The 20728-nt window shown below is 39.7% G+C and overlaps 2 long non-coding RNA genes across 2 annotated transcripts; both read left to right on the top strand.

The window, feature by feature from the left end:
- Positions 1 to 2562: 2562 nt before the first annotated feature.
- LOC116652022 (uncharacterized) lies at positions 2563 to 7948 on the top strand. The gene is made up of 2 exons (XR_011416335.1): positions 2563 to 3438; positions 3748 to 7948. It is a non-coding gene; the product is annotated as an uncharacterized lncRNA (long non-coding RNA).
- A 124-nt stretch (positions 7949 to 8072) lies between these two features.
- Positions 8073 to 11745, top strand: LOC138911032 (uncharacterized). Its single transcript, XR_011416337.1, has 2 exons — positions 8073 to 11060; positions 11370 to 11745. It is a non-coding gene; the product is annotated as an uncharacterized lncRNA (long non-coding RNA).
- Positions 11746 to 20728: the final 8983 nt, after the last annotated feature.

The raw sequence follows: 20728 nt of genomic DNA, 5'->3' as shown, positions 1-20728 counted from the left end.
AAAATAAAAATAATTATGTATCTTCGGATTTGAAAACATTTTCGGGCATACCAGATTTTATGGCTCTATATACGAAAGCAGATATATGTCTGTGATTATGTTGGAGATTCGCCCCAAGTTGGCATTCGCTTGACATTTTCCGGGCTCATTTATGTTGAACTCTTATTAATTCGATTTTTATCGTGCCCCTGGGAGTCATTGTGTGGCATTTCACGAATTTCAAGAATTGTGCATATTTCCGCCGAGCCCACCATCCGACAAGACCTCATCCCAGCCCGACCCACTCTCCAGAGGCATACACCTACAGTACACATGGAGAACTCACCTAAAGCGCGTAAATCTCCTGCGTCTTTATTTCTTCATTAATTTGAGCGGCTGCGTCGACGCTGGCAGCGACGCCGGCAGCGCGAGGAACGCACACTCCAGCGCTTAGATTGCCAAAGGCAGATTATTTTATTAATGATACCCTGACAAAAAGTACAACACCTGTCCATCTTGTTGTTCTACCATAAGCTTATGAGTTGTTGGTGGCTTCTTTATGAACTCACCTTCTAATTGAAGTATTCCTATGAAACAGAACACCTAGTTAATAATGTGCCGACTTATATCATTTTATTGTTGGGTTATATCATAACAAATAGTATTTGATAATAATTCTAGCAATTTATATAGCTTACATATTTTATATAATTTGTATTGGTATTTTAAAGCCTCCTTTCGTTTCCTTAGAGTATTCCAAATTCGTTGTGCCTCTGTGTTGTTTTTTATTTGTGTGGCGCGTGCGGCGCCGCTTGGGGTGACCCCGTGGATGGTGGTGGGGGGAGTTTTAGCTAGCGATTTGAACGAGTTAACGTTAACGTTAACCCCTTACAGCTGTGGCAATTTAGACAGTCGTCCTGCTCCTGAGCTCTGCCTTGAAAATCTAATTAAAACAACAACCACCGATTTTTGTCTTTCGGGCCGCGTCTCTAAAGCTTTATAAATGTTTTGATTGCATTAAAGTGCTGCCAAGCGAGACGTTAGTCTGTGTGAGTGAGAGAGAGAGAGAGAGCAGGAAGCGGAGAGGGTAGGGCAAATGAAATGTGAATATATACTGAGTACACAGTTGTATATTCGTCTATGCATGTGAGCGAGTTTCTATTAGCCAAAGGTAATCCAATACTTGCACTAGTTCTGTTTTTTATTTGCTGATTTTACAGTTTTCATTATAGCACACAAATTCACTTCACGTAGCTTGTGAGAAAGTTGAACAAAACTAAAAAAAAAGTGTTAAATACAACTCGTGTGTCGCCTGTCATGGTAGAGTGGCACAACCTTCGGGCAAAAAATGCCATTAATATTCCATCAGATAGTTTTCCATTGGAAAGTAAACCTCATTGGATGATGCCGTCTGTCTTCACAAGCATTTTTTGAAAATAATAGATCAATAATAATAATAATAGTTATTAGTTAATAAATCAACTAAATGCGAGGCTAATTTACCTGTAAGATATGGTGGCATAAATCAATATCAATATGAGCATAAACTACCTACGTATAAAATCTCAGCGAAGTATGAAAATTTAAAAAGGGAAAATTTAAAAAACCATAGGATTTAAGTGATACAAAAATATCAATCGAGTCAGAGGATATAAATTATAATCAAAACTACTTATAACAATTAGTTAAAAAGGTGCTAATAACAATGCAGTCTGACTTCGACAATATAAGCTTGGCTAAGCTGTATAAAGACGTGATAAAAGTTGTTATTTATATGATTGAACCATATTTTGATCTCAAGCAAATATTGTATATTTCAATGAAATGATTAATTGCTTTAATCCTATGAAAGGGTAATCAATAATAAAATACGGTAGCAAAATTTAGTCATTCATCTGCATCAATTCATCAATTAATTGACGCTTCTTCAATTAACAAATTAACTTTATTTTATTAAAAAAGTTGTTTCTAGGTCCCGAATAGTACTCATTCTTAAGAGAATTTGTTAACTAACAAATATCACCGTGATCTGAATATGTTCTGACTTGAATATTAGCAATAACTTTTTCAACTCTGAGTCTATTAATATTTTATTGAATATGATATGAAACTTAGTAGATAACTACACGCAATTAACTCCAAAGAGTGAGCTGATTGTCTGTATACTTATTCTCAGCACCTTTCGAATACCTTATCAGCAGACTTAACAGTAGATTCTATGATTAGAAATATAAATCTTTTACCCTCTTTCGATGCTTTTACTTGTTGGGAATTCTAAGCATAAAGTGAAATAAAAATAATAAAATAAAGTGAATACAATAAATATAAATCTTTGAAAATAAATATATGGTGTCAGGCACAATTTGAGCCCATTCCAACTACAAGTGAGTTCATAATAAGCGAGTTCAACTGAAAGTTTATGTGTGTGTGTGTGTGTGTGTGTGTGTGTGTGTGTGTGTGTGCGTGTGTGTATTACAGTCTGGGCTTGCGTTAGTCCATTATTTCGGCTCGATTAAATCGTCTTACGGCTCAACGAGCTTTGTCTTAATATTATGTAGATGTCTAGAGATAACCAGGAGTCGGCCGCACTGGTGTGCGTGTACGCTTGAGTCCATTGTGGCCATAATCCAAGCACATGTAGTGGCTGCTTTGCACTCCCCAAACGAATCTGCTTGTTGATCAGCTGCTCTAGTTTAGTTACTGCTTTACCGACCGCGCTGGAAGCCAATTCTTCGTTTATTGCACAGCTGAGGGCATGCGCAACCGAATAGGGCGAATAGAGAGGAAAAAGGTGATAAGATCAGGCCATAGTACCGTTTTAAAATATAATCGCGTGATGTAGAGCTTTTGAAAGCTTCCTTATTTTTTTTGTCGTTGGGAAGTAGTAAAGGTTAAAAGTACAGCTCAGCATGTCAGATATATTTGAAGCGCGTGCGAGTTAAGTTCATAACATTTTTTCTTTCTTTGCAAATAATTCTTGCAAAGACATCAACGACCAAGGCTGCAATTGTGGTACAGTTTGGAAGTGTTCTTTTGGTACGCTAATAGAAACCAAAAACCTTCATAACAACTCGACCCACTAACCTAATTGTGATTCGGGGTGACCCTTAAAGAAAAGGTATTTATATGTGCTAGTGTTGAGACTTGGAACTAATTAAGGCTTCCACAGTTTCCGTGCCTGCTCAGTTGACTAGATTTAGACGTACTAGTCGGCACTACCAGAGGGGGAGATCGGACCAGACAAGGGCAACACCAAGAGCACGTGTCGCACTTAGCAACCCAGCAGAACCAATTTTGTTGCTATTTTACTTATCAGCCGCTGTCTTGCGAAGAACAACATCTGGCATAGCCTCGGAAAACGGCGTCAAGCGGGTGAAACGCTTACTATTTATGCAGCACCATCGGGACCGCATGCACTAAGCATATAGTATAACCTGCAGAGAGTAACAAAGGAGCCGAGTCTGTATTACTTTTGGTGTACCCCTTTCGCTTGCTTAGCAGCATTGCCATATAATTCCATTAATTGTTTAACGTTGCCAAGATGGACGGCTAATAGATCCTTAGTTTTAATTTTTATTTCCTTTAATTTTTTTTTCTTTTACTAATTTCTTTAAAACAAAATGTGCAATGAATATGCCTAAATAAGTTAAAGCGAGAGGAAATTCCTACACCACCGACCTTGACCGTTGCTCATATATATATATATATATATATATATATATATATACATGTGTTTATATACTTATAAATTTCTTTTGTAATATTTAGCAACAGCGATCATAATCGTCGTATACGTTGGGCCCAACGTCTGCTTCGAAGGATATCGCGTGAGTAAGAGTTTAAACCAATGCCTATAGATATATGTAGTTATATACACACATGAACATTTAAATGCAGTTAATTTAGCAAGACGGTAAATTAATTACTATCCGTCAAGTCTCAAGATAATGTTGGTGAATTTCTCCTTCCCCTTAATTTCTTTATGGGATTTAAACTAGTTATTGCACATTCATCATATTAACTTTGGATTCAAATTTTGTTTGGAAACTGTATATTTATTTCTTGTAAATAGAGTTATACTCACCTTGCTATTAATTGGCAACAAAATTGAACAATGCGTGAATAAACGAATTATATTAGCTTATATGATATGATATCCTAATTCCATAATTAATTGTTTTATCTGTCAAGTACCCATGTTAGCCGCTTGCAATTTATAGTGATGGTTTAAGAACCTGAAATAGGGACAAGCATCCACATTCCATTTTTTTTTTTGCTTGTCAAGGTAGGGAGGGTAAAGAGAAAGAGAGACGATCAACACCTTAGTTCTCTCACTTACGCGAAATTGAATAGTTTGAATTTGGGTGTTCGGTCGGAACACATTAATGGTACCCATACTAGAATCCGGTTTTTTTTTGTTTCAATGGATTTACTTAAATCAATAAGTTTTTTTTTTATTTTTTTTGATCGCACTTAAACTATGTGTTTATGGTAAGTGCAAAAGGGAAAGGAAAAAACCCCGACCAGTCCGACGAGCTATTGTCCGAGTATTAGCAAGAAGTGCGAACCTCCAATCCCTATGCACCCGGTTAGGCAACAGCCACGGCCGTTTGTTTTTATTTTTGGTAGATGGCCAAACGAAAGGCAAAAACTGAACCCGAACCTCCCCACCATTACATATATGGCGCCCAACACGTGGGACCCTAGCAAGAACGTAAAACTTTTACTTCTTGCGTAAGCACGACTAACACCTAGTGCACAACAATCCCCAATCGAAACTCGAAGTTATACCATATCAATTACTACCTATTATTTTTTTAATTACCCTGTTAGGCCCCTTTCTCGGGAAAATACGTTGTGTTCAGACAGTAGTTAGTTGTAGGAATTTGCGATTGTAATTCAGGCATTGCTGGATTAGTCGACCACAATTAATTACTAGTACTTTAAGCAGCGGGTAAGATCGGAAAAGAGGGAATAATAATCAAATTTGGGTTAATTGTTTCAAGGACTATTTGGAATTACAACAAACTGGAAATATTTCGGATGTTGTCTAGTAGTCCATGAGCAGTAAAAATCCAAATCAGAAATAGACTCCAGTAAAATAAATAGCACAAATTCAACTACTCAGGTTTGCTTAAGGATTGTAAGCAATAACGTGTGGGAAAAAGACAGATAGAATAAATAACCAAGACTTAATAATACAAGTCCTATTTAGTTTTCCTTTTGTTGTTTGGAAACAAGCAAAAGTTTGCATTCATTATGGCAGTGAGACGAAGCACAGAGAGCATAGTTGCAGCGATTAACGCGCAAGATCCATTTTGTGGCATTTGCCATGAGCAATTGCAAGCAGAACAGCTATCTGCGACTACTCCTTGTCAACACCGTTTTCACGACGTTTGCATAAGCAATACACTAAAGACAACCCCAAAATGTCCAGTATGTGAGGCAGATTGCAACCCAGGGCAACTAATATTTATGAACAATACACTGGCAGCGGAGTTACACTCAGCTGGTAATGCTGAAACAGACGAAACTCTATCGCGAAATACTCTACCTTGCCAAGATGGTTCGACTACTACAGGTATCAGGAGAGGTCAGCGATTCGGAAAAGGGCGAGGAGCCACGCCCAAGCGAAGTATGCAAACTAGGTCTATGAATCGAAATCATAGAGAATATTTAGGTAGTTGCATGTCTTTAGGCAGCAACGGAAATAAGTCAGTGGACAATGGTCCAAATGTAGAGACAATTACCTATATCAACGAAGCTCTACAATCTCAGCAAAGGACTTTAATAGCAGAACTCAAAAACGTTATTAAAGCTTCTGTTGAACAATCACTGCAAGAGAAGTTAGCAACATTAAATGTACGAAGTGAGCAAGCTGAATCAACACGCTCTAGATTAGTTCAGTCTCCAAGGGGATTAGGTGCTGATACTCTCCCTAATAGTGCCCAGAACTCTGACATACCCCTTGACTGCGGACCATACAGCCCCAGAGGTAGCAATCGATCAAACTCAAGTTTGAGTTCAGAAAAAGCAGCTAGCATTATGCAAACCTGGCGACTTAAATTTGACGGTTCGAAAGACTCTATGCAGATAGATGAATTCTTGTATCGAATTCGTTCATTAACGGCTCAAAATTTGAACGGCGACTATAGGCTGCTTTGTGACAATCTTCATTTACTTTTCTTCGGGAAAGCCAATGATTGGTTTTGGAGCTTCCACAAGAAAAACCCACAGTATACCTGGTTGGCTTTCTGTACGGATTTCCGACTTAGATTCGAGGACGTTAAAGACGACTTTGACTTGTGGGAACTAATTAGGAAAAGACGCCAGAAAGATCAGGAGACATTTGATGATTTTCAATCAGCGATTGAAGGCCTGGTTAGCCAATTATCTAACGAAATAAGCGAAGACAAGCTTGTTGACCTATTAAAACGCAATGCGAGAACAGCGCTCAGGTACGAACTATTGCATTTGAAGATTAGAACTCGAGCAGAATTAAGAGAGGAAGTTAAGAAACATGAAAGTTTCTGTAGAGAAACTGGCTCGTTTCCCAATCGAACCAAATACGGTAGAGGTAATGTCTCTGAGTTACTGGAAAATAATGATATAGAAGATAATATTTCAGAAATACAGAACAAGAAAATAGTGTGCTGGAATTGCGATAAAGTGGGACACCGATTCGATGACTGCATGGGAGAAAGGCGTATATTCTGCTACGGTTGCGGTGCTAAAAATACTTTTAAACCCAATTGTAGCAAATGCAATCTTTTGGGAAACCGGAAGCGGGATGCGCAGACCAACACCAGTTTGACGCATCCCACAAAAGAATAAAGTCCTTGCCAGAAATACAGTCATATGGTAGTTTGGAGCAATCAACTCCAAATACTATATTTACAACTTATATGGCAAATACATGTTCAGTCGCCGAGACTGCAACTCAAACTGATATTGAAAATAAGTACGTACCGTACCATATTAGAGTAAAACACTATCTTGACACACGAAGACGAATTTTTAGCAGCATAGAACCCATCGAATTTCTCAGTCGGCCAAAACGCTCTACTGTTCGACTTAGGAAATTCTGGAAAAATATTAAAAGTCTTCGTAAGAAGCTCGTTCAATCAGTGTTTATGAGCTCAGATAACCGCTTGTACACTGAGTTAAGCCTAGAGGGAGAAAAATATGTAGCATTATTAGATTCCGGAGCGACGATTAGTTGCCTCGGTAATGTTGCAGCTAAGTCACTGTTGTCACATCCCAAAGCGCGCAAATGCTCTGGATCAATCCGAACAGCTAACAACGCTATTTGCCCAGTGGTAGGCAAACTGACACTTAAAGTTGAATTTCGAAAACAAGTGCATAATGTTGATTTTTATGTTATACCCGATTTGAAACAAGATGTTTACTTAGGCATAAATTTTTGGCAGGACTTTGGACTGTTAACGAATTTAATTCGTCCTGATGAGTCCGTAAATGAATTAGACAACAGTAACGAACAGGATATCCAGGAAACAGCGAAAATGCATCAGCTAACCGCTGAAGAAAAGTCACGATTAAATTCGATCATTTCTAATTTCTATTCTTATGAAAAGGAAGGATTAGGACGCACTGAGTTAATCGAACATCGCATTGAAATAGATAATGTGACCCCCGTCAAACAAAGACATTGGCCTATTTCGCCAGCCGTTGAAAAGCTAATGTTTGACGAGATCGAGAAAATGCTAGCTTTAGATATAATAGAGGTATCGCATAGCCCCTGGAGCAGCAACTGCGTCCTTGTGCAAAGAAAGGATAAAAACAGGCTGTGTCTAGATTCTCGAGTCATAAATAAGTACACTCGTAAAGATGCGTACCCTCTACCCCATATCGACGGAATTCTTAGTCGTCTGCCGCCGGCTAAATATATAACGGGCCTCGATATGAAGCACGCATTCTGGCAGATACCCCTAGAAGAAAAATCACGTCAGTATACCGCTTTTACAGTCCCTAATCGTCCATTATTTCAATACAAAGTAATGCCGTTTGGATTGTGTAACGCTCCTCAAACGCTTTGTAGACTAATGGAACGCGTGATACCAGCCCAGTTGCGGACCCGCGTATTTGTCTACTTAGATGATTTACTTCTGCTATCAGAGGACTTCGATTCGCATATGTTGCTTTTGCAGGAAGTAGCGCTGCACTTGCGTAAAGCGAACTTGACAATCAACATCGCAAAATCAAAATTTTGTATGCGGGAAATTAAATATTTGGGCTTTATAATTGGGTATGGTCAACTAAAGACGGACCCTAGCAAAATACAAGCTATTAACGAATTCCCTGTACCAAAAAGTGTAAAACAACTGAGACGTTTTCTTGGACTCGCTGGATGGTATAGACGTTTCGTTAATCATTATGCAACAGTTAGCTTTCCGCTTACAGAGTTGCTAAAGAAATCGAAAGTATTGAAATGGAACACTGATGCTGATTCCGCTTTCAACACCTTAAAAACACTTTTAACTTCTGCACCTGTATTGGCTACACCCGACTTCTCAAAACCTTTTAGATTAGTTTGCGATGCTAGCACAACTGGTTTAGGATGCGTTCTAGCTCAACTAAATGAACAGGAAGAGGAGGCTCCAATAGCATACATGTCAGAGAAACTGTCAAAGGCCCAACGGAATTATAGTGTGACCGATCTGGAATGCTTAGCCGTAATAAGAGGTATTTTTAAATTTAGAGCGTATATAGAAGGACAGGACTTCGAAGTAATAACTGATCATGCTTCCTTACAATGGCTCATGAGACAGAAGGATCTCAGAGGACGTCAAGGTAGATGGGTGATCAAATTACAGGGCTTCAAGTTTAAAGTCCCGCATCGTAGCGGTACACAAAATGTTGTCGCTGATGCGCTATCGCGTCAAAATGAGACAGAGCTTGCGGAATTCGAGGAGCAAGGTCCCATAGTTGACCTGTCTTCACCCGAATTCAAATCGCCAAACTATCTGGATCTGATAGACAGTATTTCTTCTAACCAATCCAGATTACCGGATTTACAGATAATCGACGGTTTTATATATAAACGTACTGAGCCAGCGACGGGATATAGCATTCAGGAGAAACAATCCTGGAAACTCTGGATACCTTCGTCTCTCACCCTACAAGTGATAGAGAGAGCCCACAATCCCCCTAACGCTGCACACAGTGGCATCGGAAAAACAATAGAGAAACTCAAGAGATACTTGTTTTGGCCAAAAATGTCGGCCCAAATTCATGAATATATAGTCAATTGTAAAGTTTGTCGGCAAACGAAAAGCCCCAATGTAGTGTTGAGACCTCCAATGGGCAAGCCTATGACGTCAGAACGGCCATTTCAGAAGCTCTACATGGATCTTCTAGGGCCATATCCTCGGTCCAAGAACGGCAATATAGGTCTCCTGATGGTTGTAGACCACAATACTAAATTTCATTTTATGTGGCCTCTTCGCGCGTTTACTACCAACAAAATTATCGACTATCTAGAAAACACACTGTTTTGCACTTTCGGCGTGCCAGAAACTATTCTGACCGACAATGGCTCTCAGTTCATTTCTAGTGTCTTTAAAGCTTTTCTTACCCGGTATGGAATCATCCACATTCGAACGGCAATATACTCGCCACAAAGTAATGCGAGTGAGCGAGTAAATAGATCAGTATTAGCGGCTATTAGAGCCTATATCGGAAAAGATCATTCAAATTGGGATAAAAAGCTGTACGCCATTTGTGCTGCCTTGAGAGCCAGCGTTCACCAAAGTACAGGGTACTCTCCATATTTTTTAGCGTTTGGACAGAATATGATGTTAAACGGTAAAGACTATGACTTGCTAAAGCGACTTAACCTCTTGTCCGAAGACACTGCTATTGAGAGGCCCACAGCCTTACAAGTAATCCGTCAGATAGCTAAAGACAATGTAGCTCAGTCACATAATAGAAATGCTAAGATATATAATTTGCGCAGCCGAAACATAAGTCTTACTGCCGGTACGAAAGTCTTCGCCCGCAATTTTTGTCAGAGTAACGCGCAAAAGAAGTTTAGTTCTAAGCTTGCACCAGTTTTCATTCCGGCGATTGTTGTACAAAAAGTCAGCCCAGCCTACTATCAACTAGCTAATGAAACAGGTAAATGCATCGGTACTTTTCATCTCAAAGATATACAAACTAGTAACAAGTTCTAACTCAACAGTTATTATAGTTATTTCAGTTTATGTCCCGCTAGCAAGTAGCGCTGCATAAACTGTGGTGTAGTGGCTGCTTTGCACTCCCCAAACGAATCTGCTTGTTGATCAGCTGCTCTAGTTTAGTTACTGCTTTACCGACCGCGCTGGAAGCCAATTCTTCGTTTATTGCACAGCTGAGGGCATGCGCAACCGAATAGGGCGAATAGAGAGGAAAAAGGTGATAAGATCAGGCCATAGTACCGTTTTAAAATATAATCGCGTGATGTAGAGCTTTTGAAAGCTTCCTTATTTTTTTTGTCGTTGGGAAGTAGTAAAGGTTAAAAGTACAGCTCAGCATGTCAGATATATTTGAAGCGCGTGCGAGTTAAGTTCATAACATTTTTTCTTTCTTTGCAAATAATTCTTGCAAAGACATCAACGACCAAGGCTGCAATTGTGGTACAGTTTGGAAGTGTTCTTTTGGTACGCTAATAGAAACCAAAAACCTTCATAACAACTCGACCCACTAACCTAATTGTGATTCGGGGTGACCCTTAAAGAAAAGGTATTTATATGTGCTAGTGTTGAGACTTGGAACTAATTAAGGCTTCCACAGTTTCCGTGCCTGCTCAGTTGACTAGATTTAGACGTACTAGTCGGCACTACCAGAGGGGGAGATCGGACCAGACAAGGGCAACACCAAGAGCACGTGTCGCACTTAGCAACCCAGCAGAACCAATTTTGTTGCTATTTTACTTATCAGCCGCTGTCTTGCGAAGAACAACATCTGGCATAGCCTCGGAAAACGGCGTCAAGCGGGTGAAACGCTTACTATTTATGCAGCACCATCGGGACCGCATGCACTAAGCATATAGTATAACCTGCAGAGAGTAACAAAGGAGCCGAGTCTGTATTACTTTTGGTGTACCCCTTTCGCTTGCTTAGCAGCATTGCCATATAATTCCATTAATTGTTTAACGTTGCCAAGATGGACGGCTAATAGATCCTTAGTTTTAATTTTTATTTCCTTTAATTTTTTTTTCTTTTACTAATTTCTTTAAAACAAAATGTGCAATGAATATGCCTAAATAAGTTAAAGCGAGAGGAAATTCCTACACCACCGACCTTGACCGTTGCTCATATATATATATATATATATATATATATATATATACATGTGTTTATATACTTATAAATTTCTTTTGTAATATTTAGCAACAGCGATCATAATCGTCGTATACGTTGGGCCCAACGTCTGCTTCGAAGGATATCGCGTGAGTAAGAGTTTAAACCAATGCCTATAGATATATGTAGTTATATACACACATGAACATTTAAATGCAGTTAATTTAGCAAGACGGTAAATTAATTACTATCCGTCAAGTCTCAAGATAATGTTGGTGAATTTCTCCTTCCCCTTAATTTCTTTATGGGATTTAAACTAGTTATTGCACATTCATCATATTAACTTTGGATTCAAATTTTGTTTGGAAACTGTATATTTATTTCTTGTAAATAGAGTTATACTCACCTTGCTATTAATTGGCAACAAAATTGAACAATGCGTGAATAAACGAATTATATTAGCTTATATGATATGATATCCTAATTCCATAATTAATTGTTTTATCTGTCAAGTACCCATGTTAGCCGCTTGCAATTTATAGTGATGGTTTAAGAACCTGAAATAGGGACAAGCATCCACATTCCATTTTTTTTTTTGCTTGTCAAGGTAGGGAGGGTAAAGAGAAAGAGAGACGATCAACACCTTAGTTCTCTCACTTACGCGAAATTGAATAGTTTGAATTTGGGTGTTCGGTCGGAACACATTAATGGTACCCATACTAGAATCCGGTTTTTTTTTGTTTCAATGGATTTACTTAAATCAATAAGTTTTTTTTTATTTTTTTTGATCGCACTTAAACTATGTGTTTATGGTAAGTGCAAAAGGGAAAGGAAAAAACCCCGACCAGTCCGACGAGCTATTGTCCGAGTATTAGCAAGAAGTGCGAACCTCCAATCCCTATGCACCCGGTTAGGCAACAGCCACGGCCGTTTGTTTTTATTTTTGGTAGATGGCCAAACGAAAGGCAAAAACTGAACCCGAACCTCCCCACCATTACACACATCATAAGCACATCCTTATGTAAATCTGTGTGGGTGTGCTCATGTGTTAGTTGATAAACAAAATGTAATTTAGTACAAACGGCCAAAGGACTCGGGCACCTTGCAGCGTCTTTGGGGCAACGTGTTGCGCCTTGCGAGATGCGAATCTGCGAGCTGTGAGTTGACTCTCGACAGCTGCCAGGACATGGCAAGCGGCAGCAGGACCTATGCCCTCCCAGCCGGGCAAAGACAAATGCCTGTCTGCTGCTGCTGCTGCTGCTGCTGCCAGCAGCTCCTTGTCGAGTGGCCTCGACAATGGCAACGGCTGTGCAAAGATGATGATGATGAGTTTGTTTGAGGTTGCTGTTGTTGCTGTTGATGGAAGGACTGCGAGGGGGTTTGGGGCTCGAGGCTTGTCACACATGTCGCCAAATGGCAAACACTTTGGACTGGCTGCTGCTGCTTCTTGCTGCGGCCATGTAAGCGATGTGTTTATTTGCTTTGTTTCCCATTGTTAAAAAACATTTATGCAAACAGAAAGCCGAATGCCGCAAGCTTTGCAACTGACTTTTCAATTCAGTTGTTTCTCATGAAATGTCACTTGCAAACTTTTCAAGCGAAACAAAAGCAAAAGCTTCAACTAAATTGCATTTCTTTTGTTGTTGTTTCCGTAATAGTTTTGCTCACTCTCTTTCTCGCTCTCTCTCTCTCTCTCTCCCTCTCTCTCTCTCTCTCTCTCTCATTCTTTCTCGTTTACGCACTCATTCTCTTTTCCTATTTGGCATTCGCTTGCGCTCGCGCCTGCCTGCTTTCTCTCTCACACACACACACACACACTCAGTCTCACTCTCACTCTCTCTCTATCTCGGTCTCTCTCGCTCTCGCAAAAGCTCCTCCTACATTTATGTGCTTTGTCGCCGCTGCTGCTTTAGGGATTTTTATGACAACAGTAACAACTACAGCAACTACAACAGCAACAACAAACAGAAGACATCGGCTACGAGAGCCGAGCTCGTCCCGTTGGTTTTTGTTGTTCTTGTTCTGGCTCTCACAGTTGATGTTGTTGTTGTTGTTGTTTCTGTAGGGGCGTCGCCATTTTGTATGCGCTGCGATGGCTCCACCCATTTTGCTAGTGAGCTCAAATAACACAATCAAAGCTCAAGTTTGTACATTATGTACAAAGATCTATATACTACACACAGCCACATATGTATATATCTTTTCACATAGCTAGTCAGCCACTCCTTATATGCACATACATAGCACGTTCGTATATACACATACACATACATACATATGCAGTTTAATATGTACTGTGCAAATACTGCATATGCTTTTGGGGTCTTTGGCCCCCGGCATTATTTTTCATGTGCTGCACTTTTTGCATATTTTTCATTTACTTTGCGTTAAACATAGTAAATTATTTATGTTTATTTAACCACAAGGTAAATGCGATAAAAACTGGTACATAAATATTATCCGCAGCAAATTATTGAAAAATAAAACTTTATCGAGCAAATGATTTAAAAATTAAACTAAATTAGAAGAGATTTACTGAATATTTATGTAGAGAAAATTATGGCCTTATGCTTTTTAAAATGGATTTAGTATTACAAAAGTTATAAAAACAGTTTTCGAAACCTAACAAGTAAAGTTATTTGGGCTTTTGACAAAAGAAAGTCTGCTTTTGTTTAACACAAACACTGAGTTGTCAAATAGGTTTCATATGTACATTTTACTTACTTGAAAAAAATAAAATAAAAAATTTATTTTTAATTTTTAACATAAAGAATTATGCTTTAATATAAATTTAATTGATTCAATGACGAAAAAATACTTTATACAAAAAATAAAAATGGTTTGAAACTGTGTTTAAACCTAAATAGAATTTATGATAAAAATTTATATATATAACAAAAATAATTAATTATTAAATGTTAACAAAGAAAATTATGCTAAAAAATTATTGCAATTTATGAGAAGAATTAACATATAAAACATTTGGAAATGTTAACATGTTAAATGTGTGTTAAATGTTAAACACTTACAAAGCTTACTTTGTGGAAATGTTGTACTTAGATTTTTGCGAAATCAATTTTAAATTTCTATGCAATTTCAGTTAACTAATTAGAACTATTTATATAATTTTTATAAATGATGCTGACTTATCATTAGAAAATTATATAGCAGCTTAATAGGAATGAAATTTTGAATAAGTTATGTAACTTGCAAATTAGGAAAGGGAAAAAAAATACACTTGACCTGTTGCGCCTTCTTGGCAATTAGAAAAGCCCATAGAAATTGAGCCAGAATAAATAGGAAAAACATTTGGACAGGCCGTTAAATGAAATTCGTGAGCGTCTCGTCAGAAACAATCGAAGAAATTCAATTAGACACAAAAGTGGCCTCTGTTCTCTCTTGTTTTCTGCTTGTTTTTCCCTTGGTTTTTTTTTGGTGCATAATTGGTAATTGGATTTGTGGCTCAGAGTCTGCTCGTCGACTATTTAACTTGTTAATTTTATTGTTGTTCTTTTGAAATCGTCTGGAGCTTTGGGCCACTCCGCATCCCGATCGGCGTCTCGGCTGGTGTCTCGAGCCCCCCGTCTAATGAGTGGGTAAACAGTAAAATTTTGTAAATTCGGTAAATTTCGGAGGCAACTCGTCAGTTGGGACTTTGATTTGAGGAACAATGACGAGCTGAAAGAAAGTAAAACGAAATCCTTTTGTGCTGAGCCGAGTTCATTTATAATTAAGTTGTCTAATTCATTTCGGCTTTTGTTGATATTACTTCTTTTTCCTTGGCACTTGTTTCTGTTGTTCCCTGTTATTTGTTGTTTTTATTGTTGTTGTTGTTGTTGTTGCTGCTGTTGTTGTTTCTCATTACCACAAAATCCACTCTTGACTCCCCGCCTCGCTAAATCAACAAAAACAAACGCTTTTTTTTCTTCTTCCATTTTGTGTTTTGTTTTTAATGATTCTTATGGCATTCAAGTGGCTTTTTATGTGCACTTCAGTTTCAGCTGGCAAAGCGGAGACCTACCCAGACCCAGACCCAGACGCGGGCCCGGCGGGTCTCCAAGTGCCCAAGTCGACGCGAACGGAAACGGAAATGGAAACGGCAAAGGCAACGCCATGAAGTTAATTTTATTTATGCGCTCACTTTCCGAGCCAGAATTAGCAGGCAGATAAAACAATGGCCAGAGCCAACATGGAAGCCAGAGTCACCTGCTCCGGGCCCCCAGCTCCAGCTACAGCTGCTCAAGGCGTTCGCCGGGAGACATACTTAAAATGCAATAAATACAAATGAAAACGAGCAAAGGATGTGCAATATGAAAAGCACTCAACAATGCCGCACGCTGCCAACCAAGGACACAAACAAAATCCAATGAAATAAAGCAATTTTATTGTGTTTCCAAGTGCAATCGAGAAGCGAGGTAAATATACTTTTGAAATAAGCCTAATTGATTTAATTAAATCTCGCTCTAAATACGATAAGCTTAGGACTTGCTCAATTGTGTTATTTTTGTCCTGCATTCCACGTAGAACGGTTTGTTTAAAAAAGTTTAGCTATTACCTTTGCACTAAGTTCACGCCCGTCAAAAATCTAAATCTATGCATCTTGATCTTCACCGAGTAAGCTTGGATATGGTAAAAGTGTGAAACACGTCTCCAAAACTTGAAAATGAGTTTGGGGCCGATCAGATGATAAGCCAAAAAGTTTCATACAAACGACAAGCGGATGGAATTCCCCGAAACCCTGCCTTAACGTACACCTTCATCACAAAAGGTAGCTACAGTGAGAATTTACAGCATCTTAGCTCTTCCAATTTGGGCTGTGCGTTGATCACCAATCATTGAGGCAATCAGTCAGTCATATATATATGTTAGATTTTCCGCTAAGCCGACATTTAAAATTGTCTAACATTACGAGAAGCGTTTACAAGCTATGAGCACTCGCTTACATTGTATTACACCCTGATGTTAACACTTTAAATATTTACGCAGCATAAAAGATAAGACAGTTTTTAAAGGGTATTAAGCTTACAATCAGTTCTCAGAGCGCTTTTATTTAACAGTCGTAAACTTGATTTGCATGGATTTATTCATATGCGTAGTCTAGGCAAGACCCTTAGTTCGTGGCCCACACAACCCACAGCTGGCGCTTTTCTCGATTTTCCGTCTATTTTATCAAAGTTGTTTTTCAATAAGATGACTGAGAAACGCGCAAAATGTGTCGCCTAATTTGCCATTAGCGCTATAAAGGCAAATTATGAAGTCGTACTGGGTCGACCCCCAGCAATAAGACGACCACCTTTGCTGCTCCCCTTTTGAGCATTTTCTTGAATTTTTTTTTTTTCGTTTTGCCAGCTTATCGCACTCTTCTCGCGCTGCTCTAATTCGCCAAATATGGCCAAATGACACGAGGCACGTTCCTTTGGATGGGCGTTTAGTCGACTGGGCGTGCCATTTTTCACGGCCCCTGTTATGCTTATCCTCATGGCTCATAATAGCTTTTCATTATTGTTATTATGCCGAGAGCTCCACTCGTGAAAATCTCCGTTACAACATTAACAAACGCATAAACAAAAGCGCCAAAGCGAACAACAAGAAGAAGACGACGACGAGGGACAGCAACAAACAGCGAGAAAAGAAATGCCAGGACTTAAGCTCCGCAGGAACAACAGGAACAAGAGCACAAAAAAAAAAAATACCAAGAATCCTTAAGGACAGCAGCAAATATTCAAATGAAGTCGCGCGATAAGCCGACTTCAAATCTGTGAAAAACTGTCGCCCCCGCAGCGCCCAGTCCTTTGCTAGTCCTTCGGTCCTTTTGCTCCTTGCGGCAGCCTGTGCTATGGAATTTCTGTGCGTTCCTCTGTACCGCCTGGCCGCCCCTCCCTTAGTCGAGCTGCAGCCAGGCCGTCCTGTGCGTGTCCTGTGCCGCTGGCTGGGACTAGGCTGGGCGCCCCTCCCCCTACTTGTAATGGGGTGTGATTTGTACACTTTTCTTTGCTTGCTTGTTATTGTTGTTGTTCTTGTTGTTGTTGTCTCTGGCCTTGCCTTTTTGGCCGCGAGTATAAAGATTTTTTGGCCCATCCTTAACTAAGCCATAAAATTCCATTTTACAAACTGTGAATCCTTCATGATCGTTTTAAGTGGTTCGCGCGTATTTTTTTTTTATTTCTTGCGTTTTTTTTTTATATATATTTTTTCCAACCCCTGCCGCCCAGAACCCCCTCCGCGGACAGTTGACGGCAATCATTGCCGGATACTTAAGCGGATTTGCATCTTTGTTTGGTATTCTTTTTGGAAGCAACCGCGAGCGCGCGCGCTTGCCTCCACTGTGCCGGGACGAAGGACGAAGGAAGTCTTTGTCTTGTTTGTTGTCAGAATTTTTTTCTATCCTGCTGTCGTTTGGCTGGTTGCAACTTCTGCGTTTACTTTTGGCGACGTCTTCATCAAAATAGACAATGTTGCCGCCCAGGCGCCCGGCTCTGCCTTCTTCGGTTTGTTTGGCTCTGTCATTTTTATGCGAGTTCTTCAAAACTTTACGCCCAAATGGCGTTTACTTAACGTTTTGCACTCGCCTTGGGCTTGCCCGCGGCCGCGGCCAAATACGATTTGTTATTAGGTTAAGTGCTTTGTCCTGCCATTGCTCCGCCGCCTGCTCCTCTTCGTCTCCTGCTCCTCTTTGTCAGTTTCAGCTGCGGGCCATTTGTTGCTCGATTGCAGTCTTGAGTTGGCGGGAGTCTTGAGAGTGTTCCAAAGAGTGAAACATGAGGGCCAACATAATAAATCATATATACCAGGAATCAATGCTACCAATCATAAAGCTCTATCTGTCCTTCTCCCCTTCTTTCCATAGCTATCTATTAGCTCTTCTCGACAGATCTTTAACTTTGTTCATACTATGAAAATAATCTTCAGTATTCCCATCTCTCTTCATTCATATTGGACTTATTTATTTGCTCTTCCGTACAGATCTATAACTCGTTCATACATATCTGGTAAAACTTCATACCTGCCTTCCCTCTCCTGTCATCAAATATTCTTTGCTTTAAATGATACTTCTCGAATATTTCAGCTTCTCTTCTTTTCTAATACTATATTCTCTGGTAGTTCTTTCCTTCATACAATCTTTCTCCACCCATCCAACTGTTCTTCTATAATCACAATCAGTTCGTAGTGAATCTTTTCGCATGGTGACTCCTCAGATATGGCCAACAGCTGGCCCATCCGATGCATTCGCCCATTCCAGCGCTAAGTTGCCCCGCGAAGTAGACAACAGTTTGCCAACAGTTCCAACTTAGCACTGCCGGCGTCTGCCATGGGCAGAGTAACCGTTGGAGTATCAGTACATTAGCCTAATGACACGAAGGAGAGAGCGGAAGAGGAGCAGCGCGAATGAGTTGGGAAAAAGAAACTGCATGGCCGTGATGTTGACGATGTTACGCAGCACATTTCATAATTCCCGCGCCATGATTAAGTGAGTAGATTGCCGATGGAAGAGAGTGAGCAAGAGAGAGAGAGAGAGAGGAGCACGAGGTGGGCGCTGAGCGGTCTGAGTTGAGCTTTGAGTTTTTCTTTGGCAAAAGTTTTGCAAGTTGTTGCAGTGGCTCTCCCAAAATGGCGGTCGCATAATTAAGTAGCTGTGTGGGGCAGGTGGGCAGCTAAAGGCGCGCTGGTGCGGAAGTGTGAAAGTCCTTGCTTTCTCACTCCCTCGCTTTCTGTTTTCTCCACCTTATAGCTGGCAGCTGGCATTTCGTTCGCAATGGAACTTTAACTGGCGCAAAAGGCTTGCAACAGGGGAGCCCTGGGAAGAATTTTAAAACCTGTATCTTGTGTTCAGCATAATAAGTATTTTATATAATGCTGGCTTTGGGCTGACCATTCTTAAAATCTTTATTTAGCTGGGTCGAGGTGCCGGACTTTGCTGATGCTGATAATAGCATGCTGAAATTATCACTGCAGTTACCTTTTGCGATGAAGGCCCATGTTAAGACGGAGATTCGGGAGGTTCCAACCGCCTGTCTGGAAAAATCGCAAAAAACGTTTGTATGATACTTTTTTGTTCACCATCCGATCGGCCCCAAACTTATATTCAAAGATCTTTGTTCATACGGTTGTATGAAAATAGTTTGTTTTCTGTCCGATCGAGCAAGGCCGCTATTTTTTTTATACAGACATAGATGAACATTTTCTACCCCACAACTCGGTGAAATCTATTCCGATTTTCACGAGGTTTGGATATTTGTTCATGATTTGGCCTAGATTAATTTGGCATCTAAGTCTGGTGACGTTATTTTTGGTCCAAGTTCATTAGAAAATGTATTCTCAATTCCATATAGAGATAGGTCAAAAAGAATGGTGTTGAAGGTATCTTTCTAAAAGTTCTTCTGTTTGATTTATAATATGGCTATATCCAAATTTAAAATTCAGCTCAAATTCCAATAAGATGAAGAGCCATTTGGCTACTTATATACATATGTATATATATGCATTCTGTCTAACTAAATACCAAATTGAATAGGAATTGTTGCAGACACTCGCTTGGGAAAATTGTGTGCAAGCTGCAATTTGATGTAGGAAATATAAAAAGGAATATCTTGGCACTCCATCCAGTCCCGATGTCTGTTTACATGCATCTGCATCTTTTGCTGTGTATTTTATGTTTATTTGCTTTGAAATTCAAAAGCAAATCCAAGTCCAAATCAAAACTAATGAAGTGAAAACGGCACTAAAATGTCTTAATATGTTTTCTACGTAAAATGGGCAACCTGCAAAATGGTTAAACGGCTGCCGCAAGGACAAGCCTGGCACATAATATCCTTGTTGATTTCTTTTCAGGCGATTTACTGCCTACACACACATACACACGTTGTTGTTGTTCTTGTTGTGTTGTTGTTTTTGTTGCTATTGTTGGTTGGCTTTGTGCTTGTGCGTTGTTTATCTCAATGCGGGGATCAGCAACGGCAGCAGCAGCAGCCTTAGTCCTGCTGCTCCCCCGCAGCCCCTTGGCTTATTCTGATCGATAAATTTTCCATTAAAGTTATTTTTAAATGCCGCAAAAAACAAGACAGGAGTCAGACCGGCTGACTGGCTGGCTGGAGTTTGGCAGGACGAACGTGTGCCAGCCTGCGCCAGGATAATGTACTCGTTATGCCTGATAAAGTTATAAACTCGTATGTGCTGGCAGCGAGGGTTGTCCCTGCTGCCTATCGAATTGATTTACTGCCTTCCAAATTTCCAAACTCACACACATCCCCAAAAAAACATGTACAGGGTGATGGGCAGTGGAAAGGGGGCTGGCGTGGGTTTTTTAACGAACAGGTTTTTGAAAGCTTTTAGACGCTCGTGTGTTCTAAACGTGTTTCCGTTTTGATTTCAATTTATTGGCAAGATAACTAGATTCCTAATTAAGCTAAGATCTAAATTATTATCATTTATTTTGTTATATTTTTCTAAAA

This window comes from Drosophila virilis, chromosome X, assembly GCF_030788295.1.
Source record: "Drosophila virilis strain 15010-1051.87 chromosome X, Dvir_AGI_RSII-ME, whole genome shotgun sequence".
Taxonomy (NCBI): Eukaryota; Metazoa; Arthropoda; class Insecta; order Diptera; family Drosophilidae; genus Drosophila; species Drosophila virilis.
Note: the sequence above shows the minus strand (reverse complement) of the source record. Positions and strands in the feature narration are given on the sequence as shown.